The sequence below is a fragment of the Callorhinus ursinus genome, unplaced genomic scaffold (assembly GCF_003265705.2).
Source record: "Callorhinus ursinus isolate GAN/ISIS: 27379988/994484 unplaced genomic scaffold, GSC_fseal_2.0 scaffold12, whole genome shotgun sequence".
NCBI classification, from domain to species: domain Eukaryota; kingdom Metazoa; phylum Chordata; class Mammalia; order Carnivora; family Otariidae; genus Callorhinus; species Callorhinus ursinus.
This window is the reverse complement of record NW_027397074.1, coordinates 33062033-33076932: the sequence shown is the minus strand read 5'-3', so window position 1 is coordinate 33076932 and position 14900 is coordinate 33062033. Positions and strand designations below refer to the sequence as shown.

The following is a 14900-nucleotide window of genomic DNA, read 5'->3' as shown; positions in this document are numbered from 1 at the left end:
CAGACTTGATACTGAGTGAGCCTCCCAGATTTTCTCTCCCTTCACTAAGCCATGTAAATGATGCTCCTCCTCATTCTGCATTGCTGACCCACAATCTTCAGTAATGTTCTACCTGCTTCTCTAGCAAGTAAATCCACCATTTGTCGTTCACTAGGGCCCATCATCTTAATCCACCTCTCTAAATTTCCTGTCTAAATGTACTCTTTAGGCCAAAATGCACCTGCTGTGCAATCGGGCCTGTTGCCTGGCTGACCACACACCTGCTGTGCACTTTGACTTGTGTTCTTGCTTTTCCCAGGAACATGGCGCCTGTCCTCTGTTGATTCGATCTCCACCCTTCCCACCATATTCAGTCCTGTTTCTGCTTTACTAGCATAGCTTCCCTGACCTCTCCATTCCTTAGAGTACTTAGAAGATACAAATTCCTAACACTTAGTTTACATGCGGAGTCAGGTACACTAATTTGTATAGAATTTTTCTCCGTGGTTTAAGGACAACCACCATATCTGAGTTTATAATTGGCTGCTCTCCAAGACCTAGATATGCTTTGAGCACACAGTGAGCGTTTCATAGACCGGAGAATATTGACTTGGTAGGGCTTAATCATGAAGTGGTTGTCTCATGTGCAACTGTGGCAGAAGTAATTTTTATCACCAGCTATTTCGGACACTGCATTAGATGTTTTATGCACTGAAATTTAATTTCATCTAATGGAGGATACATGTTCTGATGTGTAACTTACACATTTCAGTCTTTGCATAATTTTATAATTATCCTCTTCTGTAATTTTACTCTTTAGGTTCTGTTATAGTGGTGCCTGTGATTTTTATTTAACAGAGAGTGCTTAAATGGTTAGGAATTTAACATTCTCCTACAAGGAAAAGGAAAAGAGCAGGAAGGAAGTCAGTTGTCAGATCGTTTATGAGTGGCCCCTGAGCACCTGATCAGTTGTGCACTCTCATGAAAAATACTTCAAGTCCTCGATAACTGGCCTTTGTAACGGGCTTTTAAAGCTTAGTCTCCTTTAAAGTGTACTTTTTACTTCAATCTTTTCTTAAGGTATACAAATAATTCAAACAAGCTCTTGAAATCTTTTTATGTATCTGCTGCTTTAATGGAAGCTAAGCTCCACCTGGTGGTAGAATTTGCTATTCTTGTTTGGACTTCGTGCACCCTGATTATTTCAGCAGGAAAACAGAATCTGTATACATCTCTTTATGTGCATGCATACATACTTATATACAGTAGTGTGTGTGTGTGTGTGTGTGTGTGTGTGTGTGTGTGTGTGTGTGTGTTTTGCAGGCTTTCCTGTGTCACAAAAGTTGTGAATTGTGCTTGTACTTATTTTACTGACCTTGACCTTTAAAACATGGCATTCAGCCCTCGATGATTATGTTTTATGATGTTCAGTCTCTCAGCAATGACCGTAATGATCTTACTGTGAAAATCACAAACCAAATCTTTCCTCTCACACATCTCATATCAAAATCATTCTTTTTGAAAAAACTTGATTTATGCTTTGATAGTGAAGGAATTTTATTTAAAGCCCCCTTTGATTCATAGGAAATCACAAAAATGAAATGGAGAAAGGTTTGAGAATATTAAGTCATATTTTAATACTGGATAGTCCACCCCTTTACTCAGTACACAACTGTGTTCTTTCTCACAAGCATGTGAGAACATTATTATGTGTACCTCTTATGTCAAGTGACATTGGATAGCATTTAGCTTTATAAGGACTAGAAAATTCACCGGAATTCACACACTGGAAGCCCTCCAGCAGGATTTTACCCATGGGTATGGTTATTTTCATATTGATGTTAAAATATGAAATTATTGCCTATGTTTGAAAATTGGAAAGTTTCATTGTAAAAATGCAGCTATCTAGCAATAAGAGGACTTTATTTTTTGCAAGGTGAGTGATTTCAATCTGCGGAGTAGTTACTCCTTTTCCGCTGGGGCACACGCTCTAATCTTCCATAAGCCCCACCACTCCTTAATGATCAGACTCTGTATCATCGTCTTCACTGCCTGGCTTCTACAGGTATTAGCATTTATGACCGCTGTTGTTCATTTGTGATGCCTCTCTGAGAAATTTATAGTCTAGTAGAAGGAGAAAATAAAAAGGAATGGATCAGTAACCATCAAAAGCATGAAGGAAGCAACCCAAACAAAAGTACAGAATCGCTTTCCCGCAGATATTACACACAGCCCCAGTAGTGGGATAGGGGTGCTTCAAATGCATAATATTTGAAGAAGAGAAATACTTTTCTCTAACTAGTAGCTCACACAAGTTTTAAAGGTTTCATTTTCTTTAAAATACAAACTTTTGGGCTGGGAAATAGCCGAAGCTATAGTACTTATTTTCACTTTGAGATTACTTGAGTTGTTTCAGGCACCATCAAATCCAAATGTTGACTTCATAGAGGGACAAGTGGCTTTTAAATTAAACATTTAATTTATTAAAATAATAAATTAATAAATTTAAACAACCTTCACAGACAGAGTGGCTTTGACAAAGGCACACAAGTCCTGTGTTGAAGACTTAAGGCTAAAATCTAAGCTCCCACATAAATATATTTGCCTTCCCCCCCCCAAACAAACCACCTCCCAAACAGTTAATATTATTACTAAGCCACTTGCCCAGCCTTCCAAATCTGGTTCCCCTCTGAGGAAGTTAAATATTTCATGCCCCACCACTTTTTTGATGTGCATTTTGCATCTCCCTTTAAAGGGAGGGCCTCTTCTGTGATGAATAATGACCACGTTATGACTGCCCTCACTAGTGGTTGTCCGCAGGATGGTCTCCAAAATGCCTACATTCCTAATCCCCACAACCTGTGTATACATTACCTTACATGGCAGAGGATGTTTAGGATTGAAGATGAAATTAGGGTTGTTCACCAGCCTACGTTAAATAGGTTCCACTGCATTATATGGGGGGCAGTAATCACAAGGGTCCTTAAAAGTGGGAACAGAGGTCAGGAGGAGAGTCAGGGAGGCTTGATGATGGAGGAATGGTCAGGGAGATGCATAACTGCTGGCTGTGAAATGGAAGAAGGGCCACAAAACAAGACATCCAGGTGTCTTTTAGAAGCTGGAAAAGGCAAGGAAATAGATTTGCTCCTAGAGCCTCTAGAAATGCAGCCCTGCTCCCACCTTGATTTTAGCCCATTGAGATCCATGTTGGAATTCTATCCTATAGGACTATAAGGTAATACATTTGGGTTGTTTTAACCCACTGAGTCTGTGGTAATTTATTACAGCAACAATGAGAAACTGATATACCAGCAAATAAGTTATAGTTGAAGTTTGCTCTCTGAAGCCTTTGTTACGAAAAAAAAAATATTTTTTCAAAGCAGAAAATTATAGTACTAAGTCATAATTTTTATTTTTTTATCATAATTTTTAGAATACTGCCAGATTCTTACCATTCCCTTCTTCTCTTGTCTCTCATCTCAAGAATCGCTCTTCTCACCCGTTCCTACACCCACAGGGCAGGGACAGAAGGTAGGATTAAAGAACCGTGCCCCTCCGGTGTCGCAGGGCAACAGGAGGCGGCTAGTAGGAGACTTATGGCAAAAAGAGCTAGCAATAGGTAGGGGATTTCAAAAGATAAACTTTTATTTTCCCCAAGATTCCCATCATCTGTTCATAGCTTTGCTTTGCTTTAAAAATGACATATGGACAAATTCTCAAAATAACACAGGTGATGTTGCCACAGTTTATCTGATGTTGGAGAGGCCATGGCCCAGCAGTGCTGTAGATACAAGGGACTCGGTGCTTCAGGTTCACACAGATTTTTGAGAAAGTAAATAGAACAGGTTGAGAAGGAAGTATAGTTGATCTCTAGTGTGGAATTAGGAATAAAATGTGAAAGCTTAGACATCAGAATATTGAGACTTCATCAATAGAAATGGATTGAAGCACACATGAGGTATTTCAGTGTAAATACGTAGCAGAATGTTCTCTCCCATTTGAAAATGCACTTATAGCAAAAAGGAAATTTGTATCAAAACTCTTTTAGGTTTATGATTGAAAGAGTGCTGAGAAAATAAAAGCATAAATTCATGTAGCTCTTTCAGTGCCCCTGCAGCTGACTTCCTTAAGCATAGAGAATGTGTTTTGTTTTGGTTTTGTTTTGTTTTTTATATTTTACTTATTTTTTTAAGATTTTATTTATTTATTCATGAGAGACAGAGAGAGAGAGAGAGAGAGAGAGGCAGAGGGAGAAGCAGGCTCCCAAGAGCAGGGAGCCCGAGGCGGGACTCGATTCCAGGACCCTGGGGTCATGACCTGAGCCGAAGGCAGACGCTTAACTATCTGAGCCACCCAGGCGCCCGAGAATGTGTTTTTAATTATAATCACTCTGGCCACACTATCACTGTTTCTTTGGAGAGGCATGATGTTTGTTTGGAAGATTTTCTTTTTCTGTTGCTTTAGAACCACAAAACTGCTGACATTTTGCAATGCACTGAAAGTGATGCTCTATTAAAGACTTCCATGAGATGATGGTACAGTGAGACTACTTTGTGGTCTCTATGATATTATTGATGGACATAGTGGTGGTCAGGTCAGTGGGGCAATGAGGCATTTACATGTTTTCAAGGAACATAGACGACAGTCAAGTCCCCAGACCCAGCAGTTCATGTAAATGGACCTTACAGTAGAGTATTCAGAATCATAGGCCAGGTTTATAAGGAGAAGGTTGGTGATAACTATGAAATATTTAAATAACTAATAACATCAACTAATAAGCCGGAAAGTCATGACTCTTTAAAATGAATAAATAGATCATTCCTATAGAAAAATGGGTTTAACTTCCTTCTTTTGTGAATGATTGTGAATGATTAAAACTCATTTCTGTTCAAAAAAGCTAAATTCTCCTCCCACTTAGTAGGGAAATCTAATTGAGAGAGCATGTTGGTCTCCAAATGGCAATTTCTAAGGGATTTGAAAAGGTTTATGCATGATTTTCCCTGTGGTAGTTGATCTTCCAAAGCCTACTTTCCCCCATCCCCACCGCTTCTATGCTCAGCTCTATGAGAACCTGTGAAGATGTTTTTAAAATCCTGGGTGCTGAGATTCCTACACTTGAGTATGTGTACAGACAACATCCCTAGAAATTCAGACTGAATAGGTCTTGGACTGTTTGGAAATTGTGTTTATAAAAGCTGCAGGTGGATGTTTTAGGGGACATCCCAGGCCATACTTGGAGAACGGTCGCCTAGATGGCTCAGTGTGCTGGCATGGTTGTGTGGGTGTACAAACGTCGTGCACGCCCATGCAGTCTAGTCTACCAAGCAGTCTGCTCCCGTCTGGTTGTCCATATCCCATATTTCTCCTCTGCCTCACACCTGCCCCCTCACTCTTGCAATTATGTCATAATTTTACAAAGTTAGCTTCCCAGGAGACCTACGGTAGATAAAATTAACATTATTATAGAAAAGGTCCTAAAATTTTCCTCTGGGGTAGGCGACATTTTGCTTTTGAAAAAGGCTGTACTTACTCTTCTGTGGGAGAGCGGGGCTAGACTGCCCTCGCTAAGTATGTCTCTTGGGTATTCCTGCCTCTTTCTTTCAATGCCTCTCTTCCATCCTACATCGACAGTGCCCTGTCTGCCAACATTTTCTCTACCATAACGTACCCTGAGACCTGTCCTAATTCTCATTGCTCTCCCTAGTTTTTCAAAACATTTTCATGAGCAGCAGATGGTCTGAAAAGCAAGTTAATCTGTAATGTGGTATAAGTGGGAATTAGTAAGTACTGGTGAATCCAAGCATTAAACCTGGGGCTGCACCTTCATCAACAGTAAGTTGTAGGTTTTGTGCTCGCTTAGAGGGGAAAGGGGCCAAGGGGGTTTTCCTGCTCAAGGGACGTATAATATAGTGGTGGGAATTTCAATATGATACCTTGAAACTGGGGAAATGAATTTGAGCAAATATAGGATAGGTATGCTTTGCGTCCCTTTATTGTGTGACGAAGTTCTGCTTCTTCATACAGATGTTTTGGCTTCACCCTTTGGGCTGTAAATCCCTCGAAGTCTCTTAGGTTCTGCACACAGCTCCTGTACCACTGTGGACTTAAAAATAGTAAGTTGCATTACATCCTCCGCCCAGTAGAAACTAATGATGGGTTTTCATGTAAAGTGAAAGGAACATTTTTTTAAAAAATTCAAATTAACAAAAATTTATTGGCATATTTGTCTTCATAAACTATTTGCTATTGGGTACGATACTCAGTTTGGGGTATTATAGACAATGGTATTATATAATGGCAAATAACCATTTTCTGCTTGTGATTTTACCAATTATCAATAGTGCATTCTTACTTGTTACTCCTACCTAAAACTTGATTGATTGAAACTGTACTTTAAAATGGCTTCTTAATCCTGTTGTTTTTCTCTGGTATAGTATCTGCTGTTACTATAAACTGTTTTGTTTTTTTTTTAAGATTATTTATTTATTTATTTGTCAGATAGAGGGCACAAGGAGGGGAAGCTGCAGGCAGAGGGAGAAGCGGACTCCCCGCCGAGCAGGGAGCCCAATGCGGGACTCGATCCCAGGATTCCGGGATCATGACCCGAGCCACCCAGGTGTCCCATCCATTTTCTAAATATACTTGAAGATGGACAAAATGGAGAAGTGAGTATGCTTTTCCCAGGTTCTTCAAGAGTACAAAAGTACATGTTAACAAAGACTGGAATTTGGATTCAGTATACACATAACTTGTTAAGGATAGCTACCCCAAGATAGAAACAGTAGCTTTCTTGAGGGAGTGAAACTTAGATCAGACGTAATCTGACTTCCTCTGAGTTTCCTGCTTCACAGAAACTGTTGACTAGACAATGTGCAAAGACCCTTCCCATTCAGGATCAGGAAAATCCTGAAGCCAGAGTGTATTGGAGTGTGCCCCGGGGGTGCTGGACTGTCCATTTATAAAATGCCCACTAGAGGGAGTATAACATCATGAATGTTTCCTTCCAGGTGCCTTCTTTCTGGTAAAGCAAGATTGAAAGGCAAATACCTAGAATTTATTTCATGTTCTCTTTAATATTTTTCTCATTGAAATCTTATGGAAAATTCTGATAAACAAATATGTTTTTCTTAAGAAAATTTAGTGCAGTATACAATAATGGAACATTAGTATCTTGTACATGTGAAAAGTTCAGAATTTAAAATCGCGTGGAGAGAAAATCTAGATCAGTTATTTGTGCCTATCAATATAAAACCTCTTGATTCTACATCTGAGTATGTTTCACCAAATTTTCTTAGGTTTGTTGTTACTGTTTTATTTGCGGTGGATATGATTCCACTATTGACCTGTGAGCCTGCCACTTTTTTATAGCTTTCCCAGACTTCAAGATACAACTTTTTCACTGGAGAACTGGTTTGATTATACAGTAACAAAATCAGATGTTTAATTCTTATTAAAAAAATCGATTTGTCTTAGGAAAATTAAAAATGGAAATTTCTCAGGGATAAAAAGTCCTACTTATTCTTATATAAGTGGTTCTGCATTTATATCTTTCTCATATTTCTGTTAAAATATCTTACATTTTTCCCAGTTTTCCTAATTTGAAAAACAGTCAAAATTTGAAATAAGTTGCCAAGTCCTGTTTTGAACTTTTTATTTTTTAATATTTGGAGAAAAAAATAAAAATAATTTATAATCTCTTTCGAAGCACTGAACATTAAAACATAACTTTAAAAGTTAAAAGTAAAATATTTATGAAAAACTGAGATGATATAAACTTTTTTATTGGTACATTTTAAACTTGATTTACAAAATTCTCATCAAAGAAAAAGAAATGCATGTATGTTATTGGAAATATTTTTTTAATGAAAAAAATTAACTTCTTAGCATCTTAAGTAGTTGAAAAACATGTCCAACTGATTTTATCACTCACCTTCCTGTCAGCATCTGTGGTCAAAAAAGAGTTTTCCCCTAACCTCTCAGTTCACTGAAAATTGTTACTTTTATTTAGATTGAATTTTTTTTTTTATATTCCTTTCCCATTGCAGTAAAAAAAAAAAAAATAGCACCACTTTGTAAGTGATGTGTTGTTGTGGAAATAGCTATTTTGACTTTATATTGACTTTTAATAAGTTATTTGGGGCAAGGGTGACTTCTTGATCTCTTGATCTGTTCTTTTATTCTTTTCTTACATTTGCTTCTATTCGCCTGAATGATGCTGTCACTGGATCGACTCCTTCATTACCTCACTTGTAAATAAAATCAATCTCCAACTTTCTTCAAAAATCAGGCTTATTCATTGTACTTTCATTTATGTTTAGAAAAGTTTAGTATGAAATAGGTACATACTTGTTGTAAACAACCAAACATACGTAAATGGTACTGCAGGACAAAAATTAAAAGGTAAAATTTTTTTCTCTGTCTCTTAGACTTTGCTCTCCCTCTGTGGAATTTGAATCTTCTCAGATATTTTCTAGTACATGCAATCCTGCATATATACACATTATTAGACGTGTATATTTCCTTTCCTTTCCTTTTTTTTTTTACAAAAATGGAATCATATGAAAAATACTCTTCTGTGGCTTTCTTTTTTTCACTAACGATGTATTTTTAAGAGGGTTCTGTGTGAGTACTTACAGAATTACTTCATTTTTTACAGTTCCATAAAATTCCATATTTTATTTAGGCTCCAGTTTCCTACCGATAGACATTTAAATTGTTTCCAATATTGCATTATATCATAGTGCTGCAGTGTAGGAATTTGAGCAAACATTTTTGGGATCTTGTTCATTTCCTATCTTTTTATGATTAAAATCTTATAGATGCTGAAAAAAATGGCAGACTTACGATTTACGTTTTATTCATGGCCTATTTCCACAAAGTTTATAAGATGTCTATGTTTTATATCGTTCTGTATCTCTGAACGATATTTACTTTTATCAACAAAGCATGTTGGATGCCAACAATCAGAATTCAAAAACAAAAAAATGTTTATTTCTCTGAGTGTAACTTTACTAGAAAGTGAAAGAATCATTTGTCTTACTAATTCAGGTGGAAGCGCTTATGTGAAAGATTGGAGGAAAAATCCCCTCAGTGAATTACCAGTCACTGTGACTTTAGATCAGGTTGATCAAATATGAAATTAACTGTTGGATGTTAATATTTTTGTTGTTAATTAAATGGCAAGCAATGAGTTCTTAGGTAAAACTGTCATGACAACACACTCTGGAGTACTCTGGAGTAATTAAAAGCAACAAATTATATGTGCATAAAGCAACATGAATATATTTTAAGAACACTATTGAATGATTAATAAAGAGAATGAATCAAAATCTGTATAAATCAATAAACTCTTGATTATGAGGTTATAAATCAATGCATTTTACATTAAAATATACACAAGACATTGTATATTAAACAAAAATTCCTAGGAATTCAAGGCTATCCAATATGTTAGCGTGGTTCTAGAAATAGAGTGAAATGGGATTGGGGAATAAACAAAAGACAAAACAGAAAGAATAAGCATTTTAACAATGTTTTCATGATTTGGGGGATATTGATGTGTCTTTTTGCTGGAATCAATGATTTCCCATGAACACTTCTTAAATTGATCTGTTCTTTGATTATTTTTGTTTTTCTTTTTTTCAAGTGGATGGTTGCTGGAATAGGCAGGAAAGATGCAGTACTCATATTCCTCAAATGCAGTGACAGGAATTACTATCTAGCTATAATTCTGTGGCTGTAAATGATGGTATATTTCAGAGATGACAGAAGTGGGAGGTTACCTGTATTCTGGGTCTACCTGGGACTAGTTTGAGGTGGTTAAATTGCTAGAAAGATGAGAGATACATGACTGTATTAAAGCTTTGTTATAACATGACCCCAAAGTCAGGATACAAGGATAGCCCAGGTAGCTAACTGTTTGAACTCTTCTTCCAGGCTCTCTGAGGAGATGTTCCAAGAGCTGGGAAGTGGGCAGAACTGTCCAACAGTCAAGGTTCAGAGCCAAAGGGAACTAAAGACTGTGTCATGAGCGAATGATAAACAGCTAAAATTTGCATTGCACTTCCAACGTGCCACACCTGGTTCTAACCACGCAACACATAACTGTTCGATCTTCACAACAAAGCCATGAGGTTATAGATGAGAAAACTGAGCCACAGAGAAGTAAAGTACTGGGTTTAAGATTATGCAATTAGTGAATGGCGGAACTGATATTGAAATCCAGGATGATTGCTAAAGGGTCTATGTTCTTACCCAACATTGCCTCTTTGAAAAGTGTGGGGATGGTGAAATAATGAACCCACTTCACGTGGTAGGTTCTGGTGGGCTTGCAGAAGCAGTGGTGGAGATGGAGGGAAGGCCTGGTAGAATGGGATACAAGGGTCAGTAAGAAGTGGGAGAAATCCCGAGGCCATTCTTTGGGGGCTGGAGGGGCCATGTCGTGCGTCCTGGTCTTGCTGAGCAAGGCAGGAGCTCCGAGCGCTGGTCAGCCCGTTTGCGTAATAGGAAGGTCTCAGTTCGCTTCATCTCTCAAGCCTTAGCACAGATTTCTGAATAATAAGTTTGGCAGTGTGGAGGCAGCCAAATCAGGATTCTGGAAATGGGATATTCTTTGTTTCGGTGAAGCTGGCAGCCCTCTCTGTATCTTCTTTCTGGATGAATAAAAACTCCAAACATCATGAGCCGGATGTTTGAATGTTTTTAAACCTTGTAATTTTGTGAATTGTTCCTGGCACCCTTCCCCAGACCCCCACCCCAGTGATGTCACGAAGCTTTTGCATTTGGTTTCTTCATTTCTCTTGACTTTCCAATGAAGACAGTGTGATTTGAGTTTCTTTTCTCAGGAAGGTGATGGGAAAAGGATATTTATAGTGTTGAAATATTTTTATTTTCTCTCAGACATCTAGGATGAGTAGTATATTTTAAACCCTACTCTCCAGGATATCTCCCTTCTGCTGAGATAATAAAATTGATCAGATGTTTTGAGGTTAAATAAACTGTTGTAATAATCTGGCAGCTGCCTGCTGGTTGTGGTTTTTCAAAAGCAATTACTCACTCTGGAGTCAACTTTGAACTCTACATTTTAATTGAAAAAGCTAATTGTAGGCTATTGCTTCTGATGGAGCGTTTGATTTGGCAGATTAGGAAGTAAAAGGACATTGAGAAGGGAGGGGAGAGGAAGAGAAAGTAAAGTGTTGTGGAGCTCAAATTCCTGTTTATGTAAGATTGTTTTCACACACAACACATCGTGTGCAACCGGAGAAATGGCAGTTGGACTAAAAAGTCTCTGAGGCATCCGTCTGAGACTGGTTTGCACAATCCTTATTTTTGGTTTATTTGCTTATTTCTCAATCTCTTCTCTCCCTCCTTCTCTCTCTTTCGGTGTGTGTGTGTGTTTGTGTATGTGAGTGAAAGATGCTGCAAGTATTAATTTCTTAAATTTAATTCAAATATGAAATTTCAGGAAGAGTTTTCAAGCTCATTATTAGATCATGCTCATATGACTAATCAAGAACCTTTTTCTTAGTTTTGGAGGTGCTAATGGGTAGGGACTGCTATTTGCTTGCACCAAAACATAGCTAACAATTAGACTTATATTCAGTAAGAGGTGGGGATTATTGATATGAGTGGCCAAAGGGACAAATCAAGCCTCTATGGAATTGTTAAGAATCGATATTCGTACAAGAAAGGCACCAAACACCCAAAAAGAAATATAGCTACACTGAAATTTGCATCCAGGACAATTAGTAGCCTTATTAAAATGGCAAGAAAATAGCTGTTAGAACGAAGCTAAAAAGTGTGAGATTTTATGTTAGTACTTCTAAGTTTATTTAGCATAGGCGATACTGTGAATTTTATAGATATACATCCTATAAATTAAAAAAATATGTATGAAATATATAAAAATATATATGAAATATATATGTAAAAGTCATATATCTATATGAGTCGTTCGGACTTTATGCTCTAATATCAGTTGGCAAACTGTACTGGGAATTTCCTGTGAATCTAATAAAATGTAGATAGCCTAAATTATGACTGAAATGAAATGCATGAGTATATGAATAATTTTACACAATGTTTTAAAATGCTAGTTACATATCACTGGGAAATCTAATTTATTTTTAGACTTTGTGGAATGCAGATTTGGCTCATCACAGTCCTGTTGATATTTTCATTGACCTCATAAATATAACTTAATCTCTATGCATCAGCTTTCTGATCTGTAAAAATAAGATAAATATTCTTCCCACACACTTTGTGCTCAAATTCCTCTGTTGAAACAATAAACAGGGTTGTAATATATGAATTTGAGTCCTGCTTCACAATCCAGTGTTCTCTTTATCAACAACAAAAGGGGGGCTGACATTTATTTGGTGTTTCGGTATCAAATTTGAAGATGCTGTAGTTAATGAAAAAGAGAAATATCTGTGTTGATATTATGAAGATTATTCTGAATTATGGATATCATTGGAAATATCACTTGCTTGCTACGTGATTTCCAAGAGCCATTTTTGTGATCTCGGTATTCATAGAGGTCCTCAAGTAAAAATGACACAAGGCAAGCCCTTAGAGAGATAAAGACTACAATTAAACATATTTAGTTCTTTTAAAATATTTTAAAACAGCATCTATTTATGTGTTTGTACTCATAGACCTCTACTTTTAGCAAAATACTTTCTTGGTTTAAAAATTAGGAAAAAGAAAAAAGATAATTCCTGTGAAAAGATTAAGAAAACTTTTCTCTTTCCTTTGAAAGAAAAGATTGAAGAAAAAATTAAGCTTTTTCGATAATCGTAGTAGAGGCAGAATTTAGAGAACAGTGGATTAATACTTTAATTATGGGAAAGTTTCATTTTTGAAGAAGGAAAAATAGTTGGATAATATTTTTTCTTTTTTTTTAAACTATGAATTTATTGAGGTAAATAGAATTTTCTCCTTTGACAGTCTTAGGATGTAGGGAAGACATGTTTGAAATGACAATTCTAGAGTCTGGATTTCAAAAGCCAAACAAAACCAAAGACTCTTCCAGCACGAGGGTGTAATAGACATTCCAGAACGCTAGTTCTGGAAACAAAAGATGGGATTACACCTCAGCTCTACCGGCTACTTTTGACCTTGGATATGCTTCTGAATCCCGATAAATCTAAATATCCTCATTTTTATAATACAGGGATAATAATAATAATGCCTATGGTACTAGATTATGGTTAGGATTAAATGAGTTACTACAAACAGAGATAAAACTGCTTAATATGCACTAGCTGTTATTCCACTACACACTATGTTTTGTAAATAATGGTAATGGAGTTTCCTCAAAATAATCACAAATTGTAGAAATCAAAACACAGTTATATTTGATATGAAAAATAAAACTTAAATTTTCAGAAAAGTCACGAAGTATATAAATATTTTGAGATTATAGATGGACTTTAGTTGTCAAAGCTTCAAGAAAAAATTCAGGATTAAGAAACTGTAGTTATAGGAATCCTCTTACCCCATTAACAGATATACACCATTATGAAAAAATTATTAGGATAGAAAAAAATTAAAAAAAAATTCAAACAGGAATAATTTCATGTCTTTAGGTAATTTCCCATTTTTTCTATAAATACACTTGATTATTGACCAAACTAATGGAAAATGTGTTCCTTTTCAAGAAAAATGAGAGAAAAGACCAGAATTGAGCTTGTTGAGATAAATGGAAAATTTTCAAGTACCAATGGCTGTTGGGATTTTATTGTAGTTAAATCCCATACTCTTAATTTCTGTAGCAGTACCTAACTGCTCTGGGGGATAAGATATGCTATTCTTTTGTTTGTCCTACAGACTTTACAGTATCTCACCACCAGTGTTACCTGAATTTCTCCCCACCACAAAAGACTGTTGTGGGCGAGCGTGTGTCCCTCAAGAGACTTCCGAGAATGGCGTGCCGGTCACTAGCTACTACTTGCGGTAGGATCAGGTTCACTGAGAGTGCTAGCCAAAGCAGAGGCACAACGCAGCGTCTCCGGTTACTTAGTCCATCTGCTCTCAGCTCTGGTGGAGGTTTGATTAGAAGACTGCATTTTGTTTTGCAGACATACACTTGAGTCTTATTGAGATAATTTGCTGCAAAGAAACTCTGGCTACTGCTCAGGTGAAACAGCTTTCTTTCCATACGGTTTCACTTTACTGGAGGTGAGATCCAAGAACTGCTTTTTAATGGGAGAAGAAGGATTTCTCCAAGATGACTGCTAGGATTTCTTCAATCTACTTTCTTTCGTTTCGAGTTGATTGAGGAACATCAGATAGGATTCTTGTTCTACTCTACATGCTTCTTGTCAACTATCTTGCCTTTCACAGTCTGACTACACAGGGACATTTACAGCCTTCCAGTGGAGTCTGCCAGACTTAGGTGTTATGCGCCATACCTCCAGGGATCATTACCATATGGTATTTTAGGAGAGGACACAGTTCATTTCAATGCAATTCAAATGAGCAGATTTCTTTTCTTTATTGCACCACTGCATTTGGAGGCAATCCACCAGAGGCAGAGTCTAACTCTCAAAGGAATGCTCTGCCCACTCTGTCCATTTAACAGGACATTTGGCTCAAAAATCTAGTCGGTTGATCACACATGTGCAACAGATGTGTGAGCATGCGTAGCGAAAATAAAAAATAAAAAATCCCAGCAGTGTACTGTGGGAAATGTAGCAGAACTACTGGAAAACAGGCCACAAAGAAGTCTGGTACTAAAACTTTGATTTTTGTTGTTGGAAGGGCAATGTTTCTTATTAATCTTTCCCTCCTTTCCTAGGAGGAGAAGGTGTAGGTTTCCACTATTATTTTGCAGTGATTATTCATGTAACACTGGTGAGGAAACTTTGTTCATTTTCACAGACCTCATCTTATAAAGATATAATTCTAAATATTTTGAC

General features: G+C 37.0%; 1 protein-coding gene across 1 annotated transcript in view; it reads left to right on the top strand.

The window, feature by feature from the left end:
- The window catches only part of CRPPA (CDP-L-ribitol pyrophosphorylase A), a 408855-nt gene that overhangs the window by 304824 nt on the left and 89131 nt on the right, over nt 1-14900 (top strand). Inside the window, exons 12-13 of the mRNA XM_025873381.2 lie at nt 6004-6092; nt 6478-6644. The gene's annotated coding sequence lies outside the window, so the exon portion shown is untranslated. The remainder of the gene's footprint in view (nt 1-6003; nt 6093-6477; nt 6645-14900) is intronic.